We start from the raw sequence: 20612 nt of genomic DNA, 5'->3' as shown, positions 1-20612 counted from the left end.
ACTTACTTTCTAACTTGTTTCCCCCCACCCCCAAGCTTTTGTCTCTGCATTTTTCAAACATTTTGCAGACTGATGTCATTAAAGAACCTGTTGAGACCCAAATGTTCATCTTGGTTTTCTTCAGAAAAGCATCTGTGTACTGGAGCTGTGGCGGAATGTTCCATATAAGTTAAGCTCAATAAACAGAATCTGTGCCATACTTTTGTTTCACAAAGGAAGTATTGTCTACACATTTCTCAGTTAGAAAAGTAAATCAGATTTACAGTACTTACACAAGAAGTCAAAATTTTAAAATTAGAAGTCAGGGGTTCAACAACAACAGAATCACATTGGGGAAAAACTGGGCCATACAATATCGAATTATTATCTATTGAAAGTCGTGACATGAAAATAGTGACATTTGCCAAGTATGGTAACCCATACTCGGAATTGGTGCTCTGCATTTAACCCATCCAAGTGCACACACACCCAACAGTGAGTAGGGAACACAGACACACACACCGTGAACACACACTCAGAGTAGTGAGCAGCTATTTTCTCTAGCATCCAGGGATTGGGGGTCCAGTTCCTTGCTTAAGGGCACTTCAACCATGGGTATTGAGGGAGTTTATTCACTCCCCCCACCTACAAGTCCTGCTGGCACTGAGACTCGAACCTGCAACCTTCGGGTTACAAGTCCAACTCTCTAACCATTAGGCCACAGCTGCCCCACAGCTGCTCCCATTGTGTCTATGACCATGGTACCACTCTTAAAAATAAAGGTGCTTAAAAGGTTCTTTACAGCAATGCCATAGAAGAACTATTCAGACAAAGGTTTTCTAAAGAACTCTCTCTTTCTTAGCTTTTTATAATCTGAAGAACCTTCAGATACTAAAGGTTCTTTTTGCAAAAAGGTTCTTCTATGGCATCGTGAAGCACCTTTATTTTTAAGAGTGAAGATCAGAGGCGTTTCCTCTGAGTAGGCAAAAAAATGGAAGAGAATATAATTCAAAGCTCAAAATAAAACAATGTAAATATTACACACTATAACATAAAAAATTATATAAATCATATTAGGTATCACTGTCCAACATCAAGACCAGCAGGAAAAGTTACAGTGGGAGGCCACATCTCTCTTGCCTCATCTGAGCCCATTGAGATTTAACAGACCCATAAAGCATGGGGGTGATAGAAAAGGAATGAAGGAAAGTCACAAAGAGGAGGCAATCCCTTCATCATGCTGTGATTGGTTATGGTTGGAAATAACTGGTTCAAGCAATAAATCCCACTGCATTTTCCATATTTGTAAATCAGTCTTTTTTTAGTGAGCAATCTCCATGTCTGTGACTAGTGTTTGACGAGCTTGTTTCATTATTTATTCTTGGTTTTAACATAAGTTAAAACTGTCACCCCGTCCCGTATACGGGACGCCTACATTTACTTCACTATATTACAATTAAATCTAATCTTGACAAACCATATATAGTTGGAAAGGTCTAAGACTCCCAAATATTTATTTTACCAATGTTTTTTGTTAAAAATTATGTAGGAAAATAATAGATTAATTTATGACAAGAGTGCACCCTCAAAAATCTACATTATAACAGGGGTTTTGACCTTTGTTTAAAAAAAAGACTTCTTCGTTGCCTTTTTCTCTATCACATTTTAGAAATCATCAGAAATTATATATCAACTCAAAACTTAAAATCTCAAAATTCATCCTTTCGAAACCCATTTTAAATTTAAAAATTGTATTACCATGTAAATGGTACATCAATATCATGTAACAATGTTTTCAGTCATGAATTATAAAAATGTAGGTTTGTATCATGCACATTCAAGTCTATCTTCAAAAATGTGAGTGACAGTTAAGGGGTTAAGAATTCCCTTTACACATATATTAAATGTTAATGCATATATATATATATATATATATATATATATATATATATATATATATACACACACACACACACAGTACAGACCAAAAATTTGGACACACCTTCTCATTCAAAGAGTTTTTTTTATTTTCATGACTATGAAAATTGTAGATTCACACTGAAGGCATCAAAACTATGAATAATCACATGTGGAATTATATACATAACAAAAAATTGTGAAACAACTGAAAATATGTCATATTCTAGGTTCTTCAAAGTAGCTACCTTTTGCTTTGATTACTGCTTTGCACACTCTTGGCATTCTCTTGAAGAGCTTCAAGAGGTAGTCACTTGAAATGGTCTTCCAACAGTCTTGAAGGAGTTCCCCGAGAGATGCTTAGCACTTGTTGGCCCTTTTGCCTTCAGTCTGTGGTCCAGCTCACCCCTAAACCATCTCGATTGGGTTCAGGTCCGGTGACTGTGGAGGCCAGGTCATCTGGCGCAGCACCCCAACACTCTCCTTCTTGGTCAAATAGCCCTTGATGCCTTCAGTGTGACTCTACAATTTTCATAGTCATGAAAATAAAGAAAACTCTTTGAATGAGAAGGTGTGTCCAAACTTTTGGTCTGTACTGTATATATATATATATATATATATATATATATATATATATATATATAAATATATATGCTCAAGATGTAAGTCAACTATGGATAAAAGAATAGCGACTTACAAAGCGACTTACATTGCATTCAGGCTAACAATTTTCTCCTAACGTGTTCCCTGGGATTAGAACCCCCAACCTTGCACTTGCTAACACAATGCTCTACCTCTTGAGCATATATATATATATATATATATATATATATATATATATATATATACACAGTACAGACCAAAACTTTGGACACACCTTCTCATTCAAAGAGTTTTCTTTATTTTCATGACTATGAAAATTGTAGAGTCACACTGAAGGCATCAAGGGCTATTTGACCAAGAAGGAGAGTGATGGGGTGCTGCGCCAGATGACCTGGCCTTCACAGTCACCGGATCTATACCCAATCGAGATGGTTTAGGGGTGAGCTGGACCGCAGATAGAAGGCAAAAGGGCAAACAAGTGCTAAGCATCTCTCGGGGAACTCCTTCAAGACTGTTGGAAGACCACTTCAGGTGACTACCTCTTTAAGCTCATGAAAATGCCAAGAGTGTGCAAAGCAGTAATCAAAGCAAAAGGTGGCTACTTTGAAGAACCTAGAATATGACATATTTTCAGTTGTTTCACACTTTTTTGTTATGTATATAATTCCATATATAATTCCACATGTGTTAATTCATAGTTTTGATGCCTTCAGTGTGAATCTACAATTTTCATAGTCATGAAAATAAAGAAAACTCTTCGAATGAGAAGTGTGTCCAAAGTTTTGGTCTGTACTCTCTCTCTCTCTCTCTCTCTCTCTATATATATATATATATATATATATATATATATATATATATATATATATATATTATTTATTTATTTATTTTTCATAGAAGTGCATTTACTTCATTGTGTAGACATTGCAATTCCAATATATTTTTGGATAAAATTATTTTTTTCTACTCTCATACGCCTTCTTGCTCTTCTTCCAAACACTTTAGATAGATAGTATATATCCAAAATCAACTTGCATTGCTTACTTTAATGTATACATTTTATCAGTTTATGTATTTGCTGGATATCAAACCAATGACCTTAATGTTGTGAGTGTCATGCTGTTTGAACGACGAACTACGAGTCAGACGGACTGACTCACTGATTGAATTACCAATCCCATGTGGGAGTAGGGTTGAGTACCTATGGAACCGGTATGCACCGATCCAAATCAGAACGCAGATTTTGGTGCTGTTTACATTTCCAAACATTAATTTTGCCATTCGTTTTTATAACAATCTAGTGAGATTTTTGAATGCACAAGCAGTCTGACCACAGCCGGTGCTCCACATGGAGATCTGATCTCACCATCATCGAATCTGTCTGTGATAACATGAAGAAACAGATGAAACTGAGACAAACTGAATCCAGAAGAACTGTAGTCCTATCTCCAATACGCTTGAAGAAACCCTCCTGCAAATCTACCTGAAAAACAATGTGCAAGTGTACCTGGACAAAAGCTGTTTTAAATGCTAAGGGTGGTAACATCAAATATTGTGATTTTAATCGGGTCCAAATCTGCCTCACCTGTGTTTTTCTCACACAACCTCTGTAATAATTCCAGAGCAAATTACCTACTGTTTTTCAGCAAATTTAGTGATCCCTAATCTAATCCCATCCGAATGCGAATGTCTGAAGTGATATTTTTTTTTCACAACTCGTTTCCTTAATTAGATAATGTTTTAATTACATATGTATCTTTATGAAAATTAAACATGGGTTTACTACAAATACATATACAAATAAATATAGTTAAACTAAAGTAACCACACATTAACATGGTTTTGCTAAAATAGACATTTAGCTTCACCATGGTATTTGTGTGATAATACTTAGGTAATCAATCCGAATGACTATACGCATTGCATGCATACAGAGTGCGCGATCTCTGAAACGCCCAAATGTACAAAACAGACCCTCCCACCTCTGTAATAAACACAGAGATGTTAGTCCCATCCGAAATCGGTACATGAAAATCGCAGACGCCAGGGGATAAGAATCAAAGCGCAAACGTAGTTTAGAAAACTAGTAATCTGAATAGGGCTTAATACTGTTTAGTTTAGAGAAAATATAAGCACAGGCTCATAGGCTTGACATTTATCCTGCTTGAATTCATTCTAAGAAATGCATATAACTTCATAAGTAGGCCTACTAAATTTTCATCTGTTAATATTAAATGTTTTACCTACAGTGTTTTTATTTCATTTTCCCTGACTGCAGTCGTCACATGTAACACATCGTGAGGCAAAGCTGGCGGCTATTTGTGAAATTGTGCTTTGATGCGTTTGTTTGATAACTTCTGGTTAAAGCCCCATTCAGCGGTCAAAAGCTGCAAATGCACCTTGCAGATGCGGCGGCGTCGGCAGCGCTCGCAGCGGGAAAAAGCACACTCTGGTTGACCACCTACTGTTAGTACAGCAAGAAGCAGCACAATTTTGTTTGTAAAAATGTTGTCAAAGCCCCATATTTACAATGAGCCTGGGTTGAAAGCAGGACATCAGAAAGAGCTTTCTCGCAGTTTCGGAAATGAGAATGGCCTGAGCAGTGACCCGCACACTCTCATGCCTGTTCACTGGTGATTAACAATATTGGGCTGTGCTGCTAAGTGTGATTAACCAGACGCTATGGCAACACGCATTAACCAAACAGCAAGTGGTGTATCAAGACTGCCGTGCCATTTCTGAGCAAACACAATGATTAATAACAGAGAGCAGGATGATGGAGAGCCGTTTTCCATCTGTCATCCTCTTGCTCCCTCTCTATGCATTCACAAAATGTCCTTTGGGCCACCTCTCCTGTCTGTCTCTCGATCTCATCTATCTGCCTTCTCTACCTGCATTGATTGTTTGTTGTCTTCATTTCTTTCTATTACATACAGAATCCAGGAGCACACAGTAAATCCAGTCCATGATGCTATCGCTCTCTGCATTCTCACGGTCCATTCCATTCACTCTGATGAGATAAGAGAAAAGCAGATGTCCCAGCTGTCCGCAGTGCACTCTGCAGAAGCAGCTGTGACAAGAAAGGCTCTGCATGGAGATGTTTATACCCGTCACAGGCATTTTTTTGACTGTCACTTGTTTTTGCTTAGAGACCAGTGTCAAGTTGTTGCTAGGTTACTAGACATGGGATACTTGATGTGCACATGACAGACATACATATGGGAAGCACCTTGTCCTTGTCGAGAAAAACTCCATTGAGCAGCTTCACAAATGCATTATAAATAAGCTTTAATATCACACTTGACCTTGAAGTTTATCCTCATGATACGATGTATTTAGCACATGAAACTGGAACATACTTTAGCACCTGACTGGATGATTCTGCCCAATGTAAATAGCAAATAGGCTGTTCTATCAGTTCACTTGGAAATGAAACTGTATAAGCCTTTCTGGAAATGAAACCGTGTAAGCTACTAGATAACATTTTAGTTGCATTAGCATGATAAACTAAAAATGAGAAATACTTTTACATAAAACATCCATATCCAAACACTAACGGAGGCTAACCCAGAGAGATGTTCAGAGTTACTACAGATCATCATCATTACAATGAATAGTAATGAACAGCTCATTCTTGTCATTCAAATTTTTATTATGTTAGACTGCCAAACTTAAACTGGGCGAATGCTAATTTTAAAAGAGTCATGACCCACAATTTTCACTTTTCCACGAGAATCAATGTATGTTATGATTGCCTAACGATTATACACTGGCCGGGAAGCCGATATTTAAAAGTGAAGCGTTTGTTTACCTCAGGGTTTGTAAAATAGCCCACGTGCACGCGCACTCAAATAAGAGATTTTGATTTCTTCCCCGTCAAGACGGGGCAGGATATACCATATATGGACACCGCAGCAGGAAGCTTGCCCTTCCCCTCTCCCCCTCATATTCAGTCGCGAAAGACGCTGGAGTAGTGCACACGTGAGTTGCTCTGTGGTTGACTGCCAGAATCAACATGTAAATGTGTTTTCTCTACCAAGAACGGACCTAGCTATCAGAGACCAGTGGATTAAATTCATTTTTAATGACGCGGTTCCTTCAACCCTTCCACTGGCTTATCGTTACGTGTTTGTGCTAAACATTGTACGCCGAAATCCTTCACAAATTTGGGGCAATATCAGGCGAAGTTGGCATCGAAGCTCGGGAAAAGCGCCATTCCAACAAAATTCCCTGCAATTGAAACGGTAAGACTGTGTTTTTATTGCTCTACTGTGTAACAAACAACATCTAACTGCTAATGCAGCTATTGTATGCTATTGCGTCTGTCACTAGACAAATAAACGAAAGACTGGAGGTGAAGTAATTATTTATGTTCCCTGTAAACGGACTGCAAAAACGGACTTTTGACTGCATTATAATGATTTCTTAATTCAGAATATGATCAAGATTGCGTAGGTTGATGTGTTCGGGGAATTTGCCAGTTAATAGTAACATTTAAAGCCCCTTAAATGAACGAAATGACTCGAAAAAAGATTTGTTCATTTTGATGAACGACTTTGAACAAGAAAGTCTGGCGTTGCCAGATTGGGTGTTTTTTTCCGCTACATATTAAGGCCGGTTTAGGGTGGGTTTTAGGTGGGTTTTCGCCTGGAAGGCTTTATAGAAATCTGGCATCCTACTGAACGAAGTTAAACTGAGAGAGAGCGTGGCGTTCACAGACACCAGAATGAACGACTTCACAGTAACGTTCATCAGGCAGAAATGCGGTACGTTCAGTTCATGTTCGCCCAAAATATGAACGAGTTCATGAACTATCGTTCAATGAACGCGTCCAGGCACAACTCTGGCGGGAGTATTAGCTTCGAGGTATGGGGAATGGCTGCTAACGTACTTTGCAAAAAACAAATGACTGAGATCATCATAAATTTGGTTATTGTTTATTTATTGCCTAATGCTTACATGAGGCCCCGTCTAGTTTGTGTGTGTGTGTGTGTGCTCACGTCTTATATTTGTGTGTGTGCTGTGCTCACGTCTCATATGAGTAACTTTATGTGCGTAGATAGTTCATATACATGTATGTGTGACTAGTACTTAGTATATATGCAAGCGTGTTTCACATGTGTGAGTGAATGAAGTTTGATTTAAGCCCTAAACGGCGCTGGCCGGGAAGCCGGTCACGTTCATTCACAACTTGCGCCATGATGTCAGTTTGTAATGATATGCTAAAGCGTTACCTGCGGTGTCAACCCCCCTCCTTCCTGCAACCAATCAACGTGCCCCTCATTTGCATTATTATAATGACCGTCCACGACAGCCTAAATATCGCATCAGATCTCGCGAGACAATAATGCCTACAGAGATAAGGGTCTGAGGAGCTCTGTGTTTATTTTTTTTTCCAATTTTCTTTTTTAGAAGGGCCTGAAAGACTATAATACAGCAGTAGGTATCCAAGGTAATACGAGGGTATGACTCCTTTAAATAAATTATTATTCATTGTTCAATTATGTTTGTTCACATTAATATTACCTTACACAACTTGAAATATTAATCATGTTTTAGTGTATGTACTGTATAAAGTAACAATAAACTAGATAAATAAATGATGTATTTGTTTAGTAGTGGCAGTTTTGAAAATTAGAGTTTTATTTGAGGCAAATTATTCAGGCACATAATTAGCTAAGCACAAAAAAAAGGAAAACTTGAACCACCCTTACATGTACTGTAAAAAAATTAATTCATACTTCATGTTGAAAAAAAAACAGCAACAACATAAATTTGCCTAAATATGGATAACATCATATCCTTGATCTTTCATTGTGGGACAGTATAGTCTATTTCAAATAAACCCTAAGCAGTATGTAAAGCAAAAACTGTTGTTGGTGTCTTCCTGTCTGAGTGGGTGGATCTTGGCCAGATTTAGATGCAATGTGGACCTGACTTTATGCCTACTGACAGCTGCCTGGATACACAGGACTATGCAGAAGCCAACACACATACACACATGCAAAAGATTAAACTCATCATATTCACACACAAAAGTCTATAAATGGGAAATGAGAATGAAAAAGGCCACATACTGTACAAATAAATTACAATGAATTCTTAACAAAAAAGGATTATGCATTCTCACTTTCACAGTGCAACACAGCCATGCACCTTCATACTGATATGAGACTGAAGTACTCATAACTCGCTTTCCTTCTTTTCTTGGCCCTGTCACCTCCCTTGTGACTGCCTCTGTCTCCTGTTTCTGAAAGGGTTCTCCGTCTCCTTACAATGAATGCAGGGACTACCCATCTGTTGGTGCTGATAACCACAGTCTCCCCTCCCTTTATCCCTCTCCCATTTAGGATGCTGCCACTGTACTCTGTCACTAAAAGGGCAAGAGCCTGGTACCAAGCTTCCAAAAAAATAATAATAAAAAAAAAAAAAAAAAAAAAACACGGCAATTAATGGGCTGACTGAATAAAAGAAAGAACAAGCGATTTAGGGTGTACTCACACTAGGCACGGTTGCCATGAACCAGACCCGAGTACGATTGTCCCCCCTCCCCACTCCCCCTCTGGCCTGCACTCACATAGGGTTTCAGCATTCGTGCCGGAGCACGCTTACGTCATTATGGTGCGACGGTTTCGGGATAAACAGGAAGAGCGGCGCTCTCTGAACACAATGGAGTCCATCGCTCTGTTTTCTTTGTGGCTAATTTTGTGTCGTTTGGTCCATGGTGGTCCACAGCCCTCTCACAGCCTGTTGTTAAACAGATGTGTCGCCTTAGTGGCGCGAAAATTTTCACGTAATCGTGCTGCTCGTATGAGGAGGTTTGCAAGGTACCAGCTGAGCTTTTGGAGCGTCGCAAAACCGTGACGCCACGCGTCCTGTTCCGTGCTCCAGCACGGTTAGCGCTCACACTGCATGCGAACCGCGCCCGAGTCCAACTGGACCGTGCTCTGGCCCACCTCTTCCAAGCGGGCCAGGGCCGGCCAATCGAGCCGCGCCCGGGCACGGTACGGAGCACTCACACTAGTCAAACGAACCGCGCTTTGGTGGTCAAACGCACTCGGGCACGGTTCAAACTGGCTAGTGTGAGTACACCCTTAAAAAATGGTTTGTGCCATTTTAAATGGTAACAATTACAAAAATCTAAGAATTTAACACATGCACATAAACATAAATAAATGAGAGTAAGTGAGTGTCTGAAGTTTATCTTTGTTTGTGATCTTTAATTGCAAAGTATCTTGTGGTTTTCTGTAGTCAGTGTGATTTCACTTGGTTGACCTGATTATCCTGGCCTGTGCTTTATTAGCTTCAATTAGTCCATGTGTATATAAAAAGGTTAAAAATCTTGAAAGTGTCTATAAAAATGCCTTCAAGTCGATAAAGATGGCGTACATGTAAATGCCATTTTTCACTAAATTTATACTGAGTAATATGCTATGTACTCACTAAATTTATGGGCCATCATCACTAAAGGTCTATAGAAATTGTGGTTTGCAAACACATTATATTATACAATTAAGGTTACAATTCAATTTGCAGGAACTTCATAAAAACACAGTTTAGTTGGGAGGCTTAAGGAACGGGGTTGAGAATAAGAACCACTGTTAGTTACTACATTTCAGTGATTTTAAAGTCATTTCTGAAACCAAAATTTATTTGTTCACAAAATCATGCCCTGTTGTATTATGCAGTTTTCTCCAAACCACATTGTGCTAACTAAGGTCGTGGGGAGCAGGAGCCTAACTCCGCTATCTTCTTTTGATATTGCAGGTGAAAATGTTCCATTATATCTCAACATAATCAGTGTTAGGGTAGTTACTCAAAAAATGTAATTAGTTACTAGTTACTTCTGTAAATTGTAATGAGATTACTTTACTAGTTACTGCATTTGAAAAGTAACTTCACTACTTATTACTTTACTTTTTTTTTTTAGGGAATTTTTTCCAAATTCCGTTTTCCGTTTTAATTGTTCTGGATTCCATTTTTTTTCTGTTTAATTTTTTTCTCAACTCCTTTTTACTGGTTAAATTTAATTGTATTAATCAAAAAGCATGTCTAATTAATTTAAATCATAACACTTGTACATTTTCACAGCAATTTATTAAAAGTTTTTTAAAAAATACATGTTTAGAGCCCTATGAAATGTTTTATTTCTTCTTCACCATATGTTTGATTTTTTTAGCATGTGTAATTATTTAAATGCATAAAAACAACTTCATTTATTCAATTCTCCTTAAAATAGCCTTATGAAATGTTTTTTTCCCCTCAGAAATTCTGTTGTGTATTCACATTTTTCTGGTTAGCAAATTAAGGCATAAAACATTCATTTAGATTTTCTTTTAAATATTGAAAATTAAGCAAACTTAATTTTTTGATAAAGTGGATTTACTATAAAAAAAATAAAACATGGAAGAAATGTTAAGCAGGGGGTGCTTTAAAGCGCGAGAAATGGAGGTTTCCCCAGTAACAGCTGTAAACATAGCAGCGTTAAGCTCACATACGCTGCTTTATCAGACATATAACATGCAAGTCTTCCTACAGAAATACAGTGATATAAAAACACCTGTGTCTTGTTTTGATATTTAAACATATAAATGTAAGGAATTATTATTAAACGTGCAGTACATGCTCATGTTTATTCAACAAAGCCTTTTGGAAAATCGTTTAGTTTTAAAATCGTGGCGAGTCTCCAACAATAAATAAATGTATGGGAAACACATCCCACAGCACAACCACCTGAGCCCAACTTCAGTCTATTCATCACCTTAACTTTAACTGCGTTTGTAGAAGGCACCACAGCCAGACCAATATATACACAACATAGACCGGACGTTAACTTAGAGCCAGGCGCGTGCGCCCACTGAAACAGTCTATAAGATGACATTTCAGCACTTGACAAACGGAGAGCGACTCCTACGCAGCACTTGAAGCACAGCTGTGCGATTGCTTTATGTGCAATGTTGGGAAACGCACGTCAAACAATAACGAACAATCGTAAAATTACTCGTAGAAAACACTCTTAAGCGCTAAGATCAATCTATCTATCTTTCTATCTATCTATCTATCTATCTATCTATCTATCTATCTATCTATCTATCTATCTATCTATCTATCTATCTATCTATCTGTCTGTCTATCTGTCTGTCTGTCTGTCTGTCTGTCTGTCTGTCTGTCTCTCTCATTCTATATATATATATATATATATCTCATGTAAATAAAATATGTACATAAAATATGTAAATATCTTAAAAAACACAGGAATTGGAGGGTCGAGAGCTGTTCATACTTTATCTTAGATAAAGAATAAGAGAAGTGTGTAGTAGTAACAAAAATATGTATTTTTGCACACAAAAAAAATTGGGAGGACATCTATCTGGGACTGAGTGTAATATTACTGTACATCTTAAAGAAGGATAAAGAAAAAAGAGAGAACCCTTGAACATATAAAACACTCGCATACAGATTCTCAATTCTGTGACTTTAAATCAGTGCTAAGTCAGGGAGAAAAGGTCTTTCTAAATGTGTTTGCCTGAATTAGACTGTATTGCCGGGAAACACCAGTGCTACCCGAAAAAAAAAAAGACAGTTAGTAGGCGAAAAGAAGGACAAGTAGAGCATAAGAGGAGGACAAGGGATATGTCATGATAGTGAGAGAGAAATAGAGAGGAAGGATAATCTATGGATAAAACAGGTTATTAAAAAGGGATGGAAGGAAAACCATATTCCTCATGAGACTTAACAAATATGTTTAGACGGAGCCTATTCAGAGATACAGATTCAGGCAAATATATGGAACAGAGGAGCAAAGAGAGGTGGTCAGGAGAGATGTAGAGATGGAATCTATAGAGACAGGATGAGGGAAGAGAGAAACGAACAGTGACAAACTACACTGTGGCTGGAAAAAAAACATACCAGGAGAAAGAAATGTACAAAAAAATCTAAATTGAAACTCAGGATGTGTGAACACACATCAGCAACTAGGACAGTGTGTGTTTACGTGTGCATGTGTGTTTGAAAATGAGTGAGAGAGAAAGTAGATGCATATTACAAAGATAATGATTAATTAAAGAGAGGTGTAAAATAATGGGAAAGAATAAATGAGGCAAAAAGAAAAAAAGAGGTGTAGGAGTGATGTAGATATAGTAAAAGAAAAGTTTCTAAAAATGAACATTCTTTAAAAAAGCAAACATATACACTACATAATATACACAATAAACTGGTCACACAAAAATTCTACTTCAGTGTAAAATTATTTACTGTCAATTTAATGCTTGAGAGACTGAGGGATATTTATAAAAAAATATATAAATAAATAAATAAAGAATACTTGACAAATTAAAAAATAGCAGCATTTTCACTTGTGGTCTTAATGTATTTTCTTAAACCAGACAGAGATTAAGAAGAGGGTACATGCACTATAAAATTATTTTTACTGCTTGCTCAATTTAGTTAATGACCCTCATGCAACACAATTCTTCAGTGTTTCACGATAACTTACTTTCGCTGCATGCAATCTATTATGACTACTACTTTGCATGGAACTGCAAAGTAAAAAAAATAAAAAATAAAAAATAACACTTAACAGGATGGGTTATGAATGAATGTTATTTTATGCATCTTTGAGCAAGAAAAGTAAGTAAGTGTCTTGTTAGTGTTTGATGTTCTTATATGTTGGGATTTAGATTAGTTTCTATGATGTTGACGTTTCAAGGGCTACCATATATAAAAAGTATATGGGTCGATGCTGTATAATAACAAAATGCAAATGCTAGCATCACACACGACATTAGTTGCATTAGCATGCTGCTAATTACATTGCATTTTATGTGTTACGTGACAGCAACTTAATGTATTTGAGTTCACTGTTTAATTGAATATTTCCTCAGTCCACAATAGAGAAGTACAGACAGTAATGACATATTCATCTAACGTGCCACTTAGTGTATTTCTCCACATGAGTACACAAATAACTCTTTTACTCAATAATTAAAACAGAAAGACAGAGAATAAGCTTCAAAAACAGTGACTAAATGAGAGAAAATAGAAAGAACACACCACCTGCACTCACTCACACATGCGAAGCTCCCATTCATAACAAAAAAGACCTTTCCAGGGTTAGAGTTTATGTTATCATTGCTATGCTTCCCCTAAAACACCTGTCAATCACCCATCGCTATGGAAACACCAATCTGACCTTTTATATAACACCCTAGACAAACCGTATCAGACAGCTCCATCTCTCTCTCTCTCTCTCTCTCTCTTACTCTATTATTGTTTTCCCAGACATTGTTTTTGCAGTTTCAGTCATGATGCATTCAATTAAGAGGCTTCATGTTGTAGCACAAGACAAAAAACTGGCAGACAGACATCAATGCTGGTACCTTTTATCTAAATAAGATGAGCCCATGTGAGTCAGGCCTCAGAGCTGCAATAATCTAAAATGAGCTGGTCAGCATGTGCTTTGAATTATTATTTGAGAGTTAAAAGACATATTTGACAAGAGTGCATCATTCAGCAGAGCATGTCAGGGCAGCATGTTGCTGTAACATCAGGTTTGCTTTTCTCTAGCCCTTCTTCACCACAGTTTATGTCAGGCCTCTTCATCTTTGACAGGAAATTAATTCCTAAGGGAAGTTTGTGATATTTGCACACAGCCATCACTGATGAAACTGATAAATGTCATATCACTGTGTTCACATACACCCTTTGGGATAACTGGTAGATGCAAACACAAATATACATGTTACCGCTCTCTGCAGATTTAAATCTGCTTACTCAAGAAGGCCAAAATCATAATGTAAATACAAAGTTAGACATTCTGCTGCTGTGCCAAACAGTTTATGTTATCGACTGAATGCACTGCAAAATCATTTTCATAATCAGTCTTGCTTTCCCTGGAAAAACATCCTTAAAACAAGATCAATTTACCCATAAGGGACGACAGCTATTCAGATTTTTTTAAGTCAATATCTTGTTCCATAGATTTGTTTTCTCACTTAAAGGGTTAGTTCACCGAAAAATGAAAATTAACATGTTTTACTCACCCTCGAGGCATCCTAAGTGTATTTGACTTATCTCTTTTAGACAAATCAAGTTATCAAGTTCAGACAAAGTTATATTAAAAATTGTCCAGGGTACTCCAAGCTCTATCATTGCAGTCAGTGAGTTTTGCAGTTGAACAGTCCACAAGTAGACAAATAAAGTGTGCACATTCATAATAATCACGCTGCGTATGACAGATAACGGAAGTGATAGATAAGTGTTACTTTCAAATATTGATATTTTTCTTACTAAAATACATACATTCACTACAGAAGGTCTATATTTTGGGTGAACTAACCTTTTTAAATTTATTTAGGTGCATGCTAATTTATTTAGGTGCATTGTACCTCTTTTTCTATAACAATATCACCGGTGCTATCCAAATTTTTATTTGGATTTTTATAGTGAATATTAGGGGTGTAACAGTATGCATATCGTGTACCGTACGGTTCACGTGGAAATTCCAAATGGAAGTGATCATTCCTATCAACTTGGAGTGGGGACTTTGGAGTGAGCAGGGCATGTCCGATCCTCTATGTAGTCGTTTGGAATGCACTTGGCAAAGAGAGCAACAATTTCCTCATTATCTTCAGCGGGCATGTTCCCGTGACAACACAGCACTGTGTCCATCATCAGATTCGCTGATGGACACCGCCATAAAAAACTATACATTTTATATTTTAAAAAGTTTTATACATATTAGTTTTTATATATAAGCATATTTTAAAAATGTTTCTACATGTAAACCATTGACATCTGGTGACGGACACCGTGCTGCGTGGTCACGGGAACATGCCAGCTGATGATAGAGGAAATTGTCGCTCCCTTTGCCAAGTGCATTCCAAACGATTACATAATGGAACGCAAGTGTCCTGCTCACTGCAAAGTCCCCACTCCAAGTTGATAGGAATGATCACTTCCATTTGGAATTTGCCCGTGAACCGTATGATAATCAATATGCGTACAGTTACACCCCTAGTGAATATTTATTATGTTTTAACAACATTTCAATATTTTTTAATGAACAATAGAAACAAGACTTATAAAAAATATAAAACAAGGCATATTAATGCCACCTTAAGTGAGAAAAGTAAAAAAGATAAAAAATAAAAACAAAATCATCTCTGATGAGAAATTTTGTAACATAATATAACATATAGCATATATGACATAATATTCTATAGAAATAAATAGTATTTTCTTATTTTCATTTATTTTATTTTAGATTACTTAAAAAAAAGCAGAGGGATATCTAATCCATGTACACCTGTAGGCCATAAAAAGAGGGTGCTGGATGTGTATGTGTGTGTGTGTGTGCATTGTTACGCCTGTAATTACTCAGTTATCAGTTCTCTACTGAATTAATTACGGTGGGGCTGCAGTTTAGTGTGGGAGGTCTGTGAGTGTGTGTGTGTGTGTGTGTGTGTGTGTGTGTGTGTGTGTGAGCAAACAAGATCTTCTTGGTTCTGCAGGAAAGACGCTGTGTACAGAAAGAATGGAATGCATTAAGCAGTGAAGACATCAAGACACGTCTTCTCTCTGTACATCTCTGTATCTCAATCCACTCCCCTCAGCCCAGTTAGTACCAGCCTCTCCCTCATAAAAATTTATCATCTTTCCTTGCTGTTTTTACTGCGGATAGACTGAAAAGCAGACAGATGCGGGAAAAGTAGACCTGCAATATGTGGAAAGTGAAGTCCCTTATGAATTACTTTAATCAAAATACGTAAAAAAAAAAATCGTAACACTGGATTGGAAACACTAAAATTGAAATAGGTAAAATTGAAATGTAAAATAGATCTATTTTAAAATACAATAGTTTTTCCTGTGATGGCAAAGGTGAATATTCAGCAGCCATTACTGCAGTTGTTGGCATCACATGATCATACAAAAGAACATTCTAATATGCTAACTTTAGTTATCAAGTAACATTTATTTGTATTATCATCAATGCTGAAATCAGCTGCTGCCAAAAGTTGATCAATTGAATGGATCCTAGCTAAATAAAAGTATTTAAAAAATCTTACCATACCTTAAATCTTACCTTAAATTTTACCTTAAACTTTGCGGCTTTTGTAAAATGTTTAGTTTGAAAGTATGTTTGTGCTAAATTAAAAATAAATGTTGTATTATATTTTGTTACATAGTGTTACAAGTGTCCAAATACTTTTTGGGACCAGTGCAGATCCTATCCTGAGCTTTCAGTATTGATGAAAGAACTGCATTAGAGAGATGTACTGTACTGTACGTGTTTGTGTGCATTATTCATTTCTGTGTGGTCTAAGTGATTCCACTGTCCTCTTTGACCAACCACCGTGATAAACGATTTCATCCAGACCCCAAACCTCAATCCTGTGCCACTTCTTTATTTCTGCCTGCATTATTATAATTATAAGACCACATGATGGAGCTGATGACAACAATAATGATGTTGATGATGAAAACTATGACTTAATCAAGATAACAATCAAGAGCTAATACTGCATTGATGAGGAGAATAATTATAATGCTGTCATTAATTGCAATACTACTTCTCAGGAAGCCTGAAGCTAAATGTTTATCACATGATCAGACATGCCCCCACCCTATGATTTTCGCCCTCTATTTCAGCAAGGCCTCTTTGATGTACTGTAACTGCTGTATGAATGCTAATATAGGCATCTTTGTGTTTTCACTTTAACCCTTCAGTGGAATCCGCTGCATTTTATTTTGATGGGAGATGAAATAAAAGTGGTATTTTGAAGGCAAATTAAAAAAAAAATTCCTTCATTGTCTGACTCCTAATGTTTAGGAAAACAGCATTTATTTTCTAAGTCTTTTTTTATCTACCTGCTTAAGGGTTAACAACACGACCAAAGCCTTCTAAGCACATGCATGATGCTTGTTCAGTATCTGTGAACATATTATTCTGTGTGTACCAGCTCTGCATAATAATTGCAGTGGGCTGAATTATGAGTTAAGCATGTGCATATAATGTACATACAGTTGGGTACAGTACAGTGTGATCTATTGAATATGCTTCTGAACATTTACAAATATACTGTCAGCATGAAAATTTGAGTGAAAAGTTGAAACATTAACATATTGTCTTAGTATTTAACTTTAAGTCCATCGGTTTGTGCAAAACCAGATAATCTCATGATTTAAGGTTATCTAAAGTGCATCTCGGGCTTTATTGCAAGAAGAGTCAGAAGAGCAATGTTGCAACTTTACTTATATTTGATTAGTGACCTAGAAACAGTGCTGCAGCCTGGAATTGAACTACTGGTTTCGTCTGGTCAGAGGAGAACTGGCCCCCCAACTGAGCCTGGTTTCTCCCAAGGTTTTTTTCTCCATTCTGTCACCGATGGAGTTTTGGTTCCTTGCCGCTGTCGCCTCTGGCTTGCTTAGTTGGGGACACTTCATCTACAGCGATATCGTTGACTTGATTGCAAATAAATGCACAGACACTATTTAACTGAACAGAGATGACATAACTGAATTCAATGATGAACTGCCTTTAACTATCATTTTTTCATTATTGACACTGTTTTCCTAATGAATGTTGTTCAGTTGCTTTGACGCAATGTATTTTGTTTAAAGCGCTATATAAATAAAGGTGACTTTGACTTTGACTTTGCAAAATCATATACTCTTTATTTTATTTTTAATGTGTCTTCATTTTAAATACGACAAATTTGGTCATTTCAAGGTTTAAATGGGAACTACCCTCAATATGTTTTCAATATGATATCAAACTTTTGGATCCCTCTGCATATGCATAATAAAACATAAGTTGGGAGTCTGTGCTCAGAGTGTGTCGCCCACACATTGTTTTAATATCACGACTGAGAGTGTGTCTGTGCAAAACTGATGCATTTTTGCATTCACATGCTCTGTAAGGTAGCGTTTCATCCCTGCTGAGAGCAAAAGGCTGATGGGGTGAGGAGGAGGAGTATAGCGAGGGAGAGACAGAAAGATATGTGATTGAGAGAGGAATTCAATCTATTCTGATTGCATGAGGAAGCGGACGTGCGTGTGAGTGTGTGAATGTGCATGTGATGGTCTCACACAGGCGGGGAATGATTCACAGTGTCTGTTCACCTTGCAGCAGAAAACCATTGACATTCATGATCAGACAGCTAAAATTGTTCATAAACAGTTCAGTTAAGGAAAAAAAAATGGTTTGGTTTTATAATCACAGAGCGTGTTTGGATGATGTAGGAGCAGAACTCATACAGTTGTCAAATAGCTGACTGTCGCAATCCAAAACTCTGACTGTGTGAATGGAGTTCATATCTTTTAACCATTGATCTTTCCATCAACATGTCCCTAATACATCACTGTCTGCATTTGTCCCTCTCTTCCACCCTGCACATTCATGGATTTACATACCTCCCTCTACCCTGCTCTCTCTTTCTCTTTCCATATATTGTACAGAACAATACCATATTCACTCGATCACACTTATGTCCCTCTCTTTCCTCTTTACACACACTCTATTCCTGTTATCTTTTGACTCTTCTCTTGGCAGGTCATGGAAAATGTATTATTTCTAAGTTTGTTACAAAACAAAACTCATAATAAACAAGTATATAATATGGTATGTTTAAAAGTGACTACTGTGATTGGGAAATTGGAAGCTTTAATTTTTGTCTTGTTACCTTTAAAAATTCTTAAATTAATAAGTAATTTAAAATAATCAGAACAAGAGGGGATAGGGTAAAAAAAAAAAAAAGAAGATTTGCAAAAAATTAAATAAAAAAATTACTACTAATAATTAAATAATAAAAAAGAAAGAAGGGGGCAGGAAAGATTCTTCCTAAAAGTATTTGGATACATGAATCATAAAATTGAAAAGTGTTCATAAAATGTGATAAATTGCACATTAACACTCTCTCTTTGAGCTGACTGGTCTTATTAACTTGTATGTAATGTGTTCTGAAAACATAATAACAACAAAATGCCCTGTCTTCAATATTGACAGTATTTAAAGTATTGAGAAGAATATTGCTCTGGCTGGTAGAAACTTGCTGAATGCAAAGTGCAAAGTGTTTATTTTTATTTTATTTTTATTTATTTACTGGGGGGTAAGGGCAGCTAATAAGACTGAATGATAAATCCTTAATAATGCCAGGGCTCCGCAATGAACTTGGTATTATTGTGTCTGTTAAATTTTTCATGCTTGAAAAAAGGTAGGAATTTAGAGAAACAGTTGATTTTAAGAATTAATAGAGGTTTTTGCTATTTATAATACCCCCTTTTTACCTAGACATCAGTGATGCGCGGGTCAATGTATAAACAACCCGCATCCGACAGATGTTTTCAACTAACCCGCCCGCAACTCGGACTGCAAAATTAATGAAAATAAAATATTTGACCCGACCCGCTTCCTGACCCGCATTTTTTAAAAGTAGTAAATGCGTCGCCCCTTTATATTAATATAATTACTTAAATAGGCTTTAGCCTACAGGATAATAAGCGTTATGACCGCACACATAAGGCTTGCCACAAAGAACCGGTTAAAGTAATGATTATGCATGTGTCTAAATTAGCAAGTAGACATTTAATTGTTTAGTAATAAACTGGTGTTTTCTGTGTCGCTGCAAAGATGAAGTTGACGATGTGGACTCACCATGAACGCCAGAGAGAAATGCACATTTCATATGGATTACATCATCAGAGAGTAGCCTATTATTTTAGTTTGAATATTTTAGTTTAAAAGGAGACATTTCAAGCTTTATGTAATATATTGCCTATATTTCTTTTTAAACCCACCGACTAAAAAATAAGACACTACCTGACCCAAAATATCACCCAAAGTTTCTACAGCTTTTTTCTTAGCTATTTCAGAATCTGGAAAAATGACTGGGGCAAACTTGTTACTGCAGTCATGGACGGCGTGATAAATGCTCATCACTTCTGCTGCCCAAACTTTGTCAGCCTGTGGGTCATTTGGTTTATTGAAAAACGATTGCACTGATTTGCATGTTTCTTGATGATGTGCTTTATTTCTGTGGTACTCACATGCACCATGTCGCTTCACGTCGTATTCTCCTCCATTCTCCACAGAAAAAAAGCTCTCTCTGCTTCGCCAT

At 36.9% G+C, this 20612-nt stretch overlaps 1 protein-coding gene across 1 annotated transcript in view; it reads right to left on the bottom strand.

Annotated features, from left to right (window-relative positions):
• The window catches only part of pcxb (pyruvate carboxylase b), a 214435-nt gene that overhangs the window by 129928 nt on the left and 63895 nt on the right, over positions 1-20612 (bottom strand). The window lies entirely within an intron of this gene.

This window comes from Carassius carassius, chromosome 3, assembly GCF_963082965.1.
Source record: "Carassius carassius chromosome 3, fCarCar2.1, whole genome shotgun sequence".
NCBI lineage: Eukaryota > Metazoa > Chordata > Actinopteri > Cypriniformes > Cyprinidae > Carassius > Carassius carassius.
Note: the sequence above shows the minus strand (reverse complement) of the source record. Positions and strands in the feature narration are given on the sequence as shown.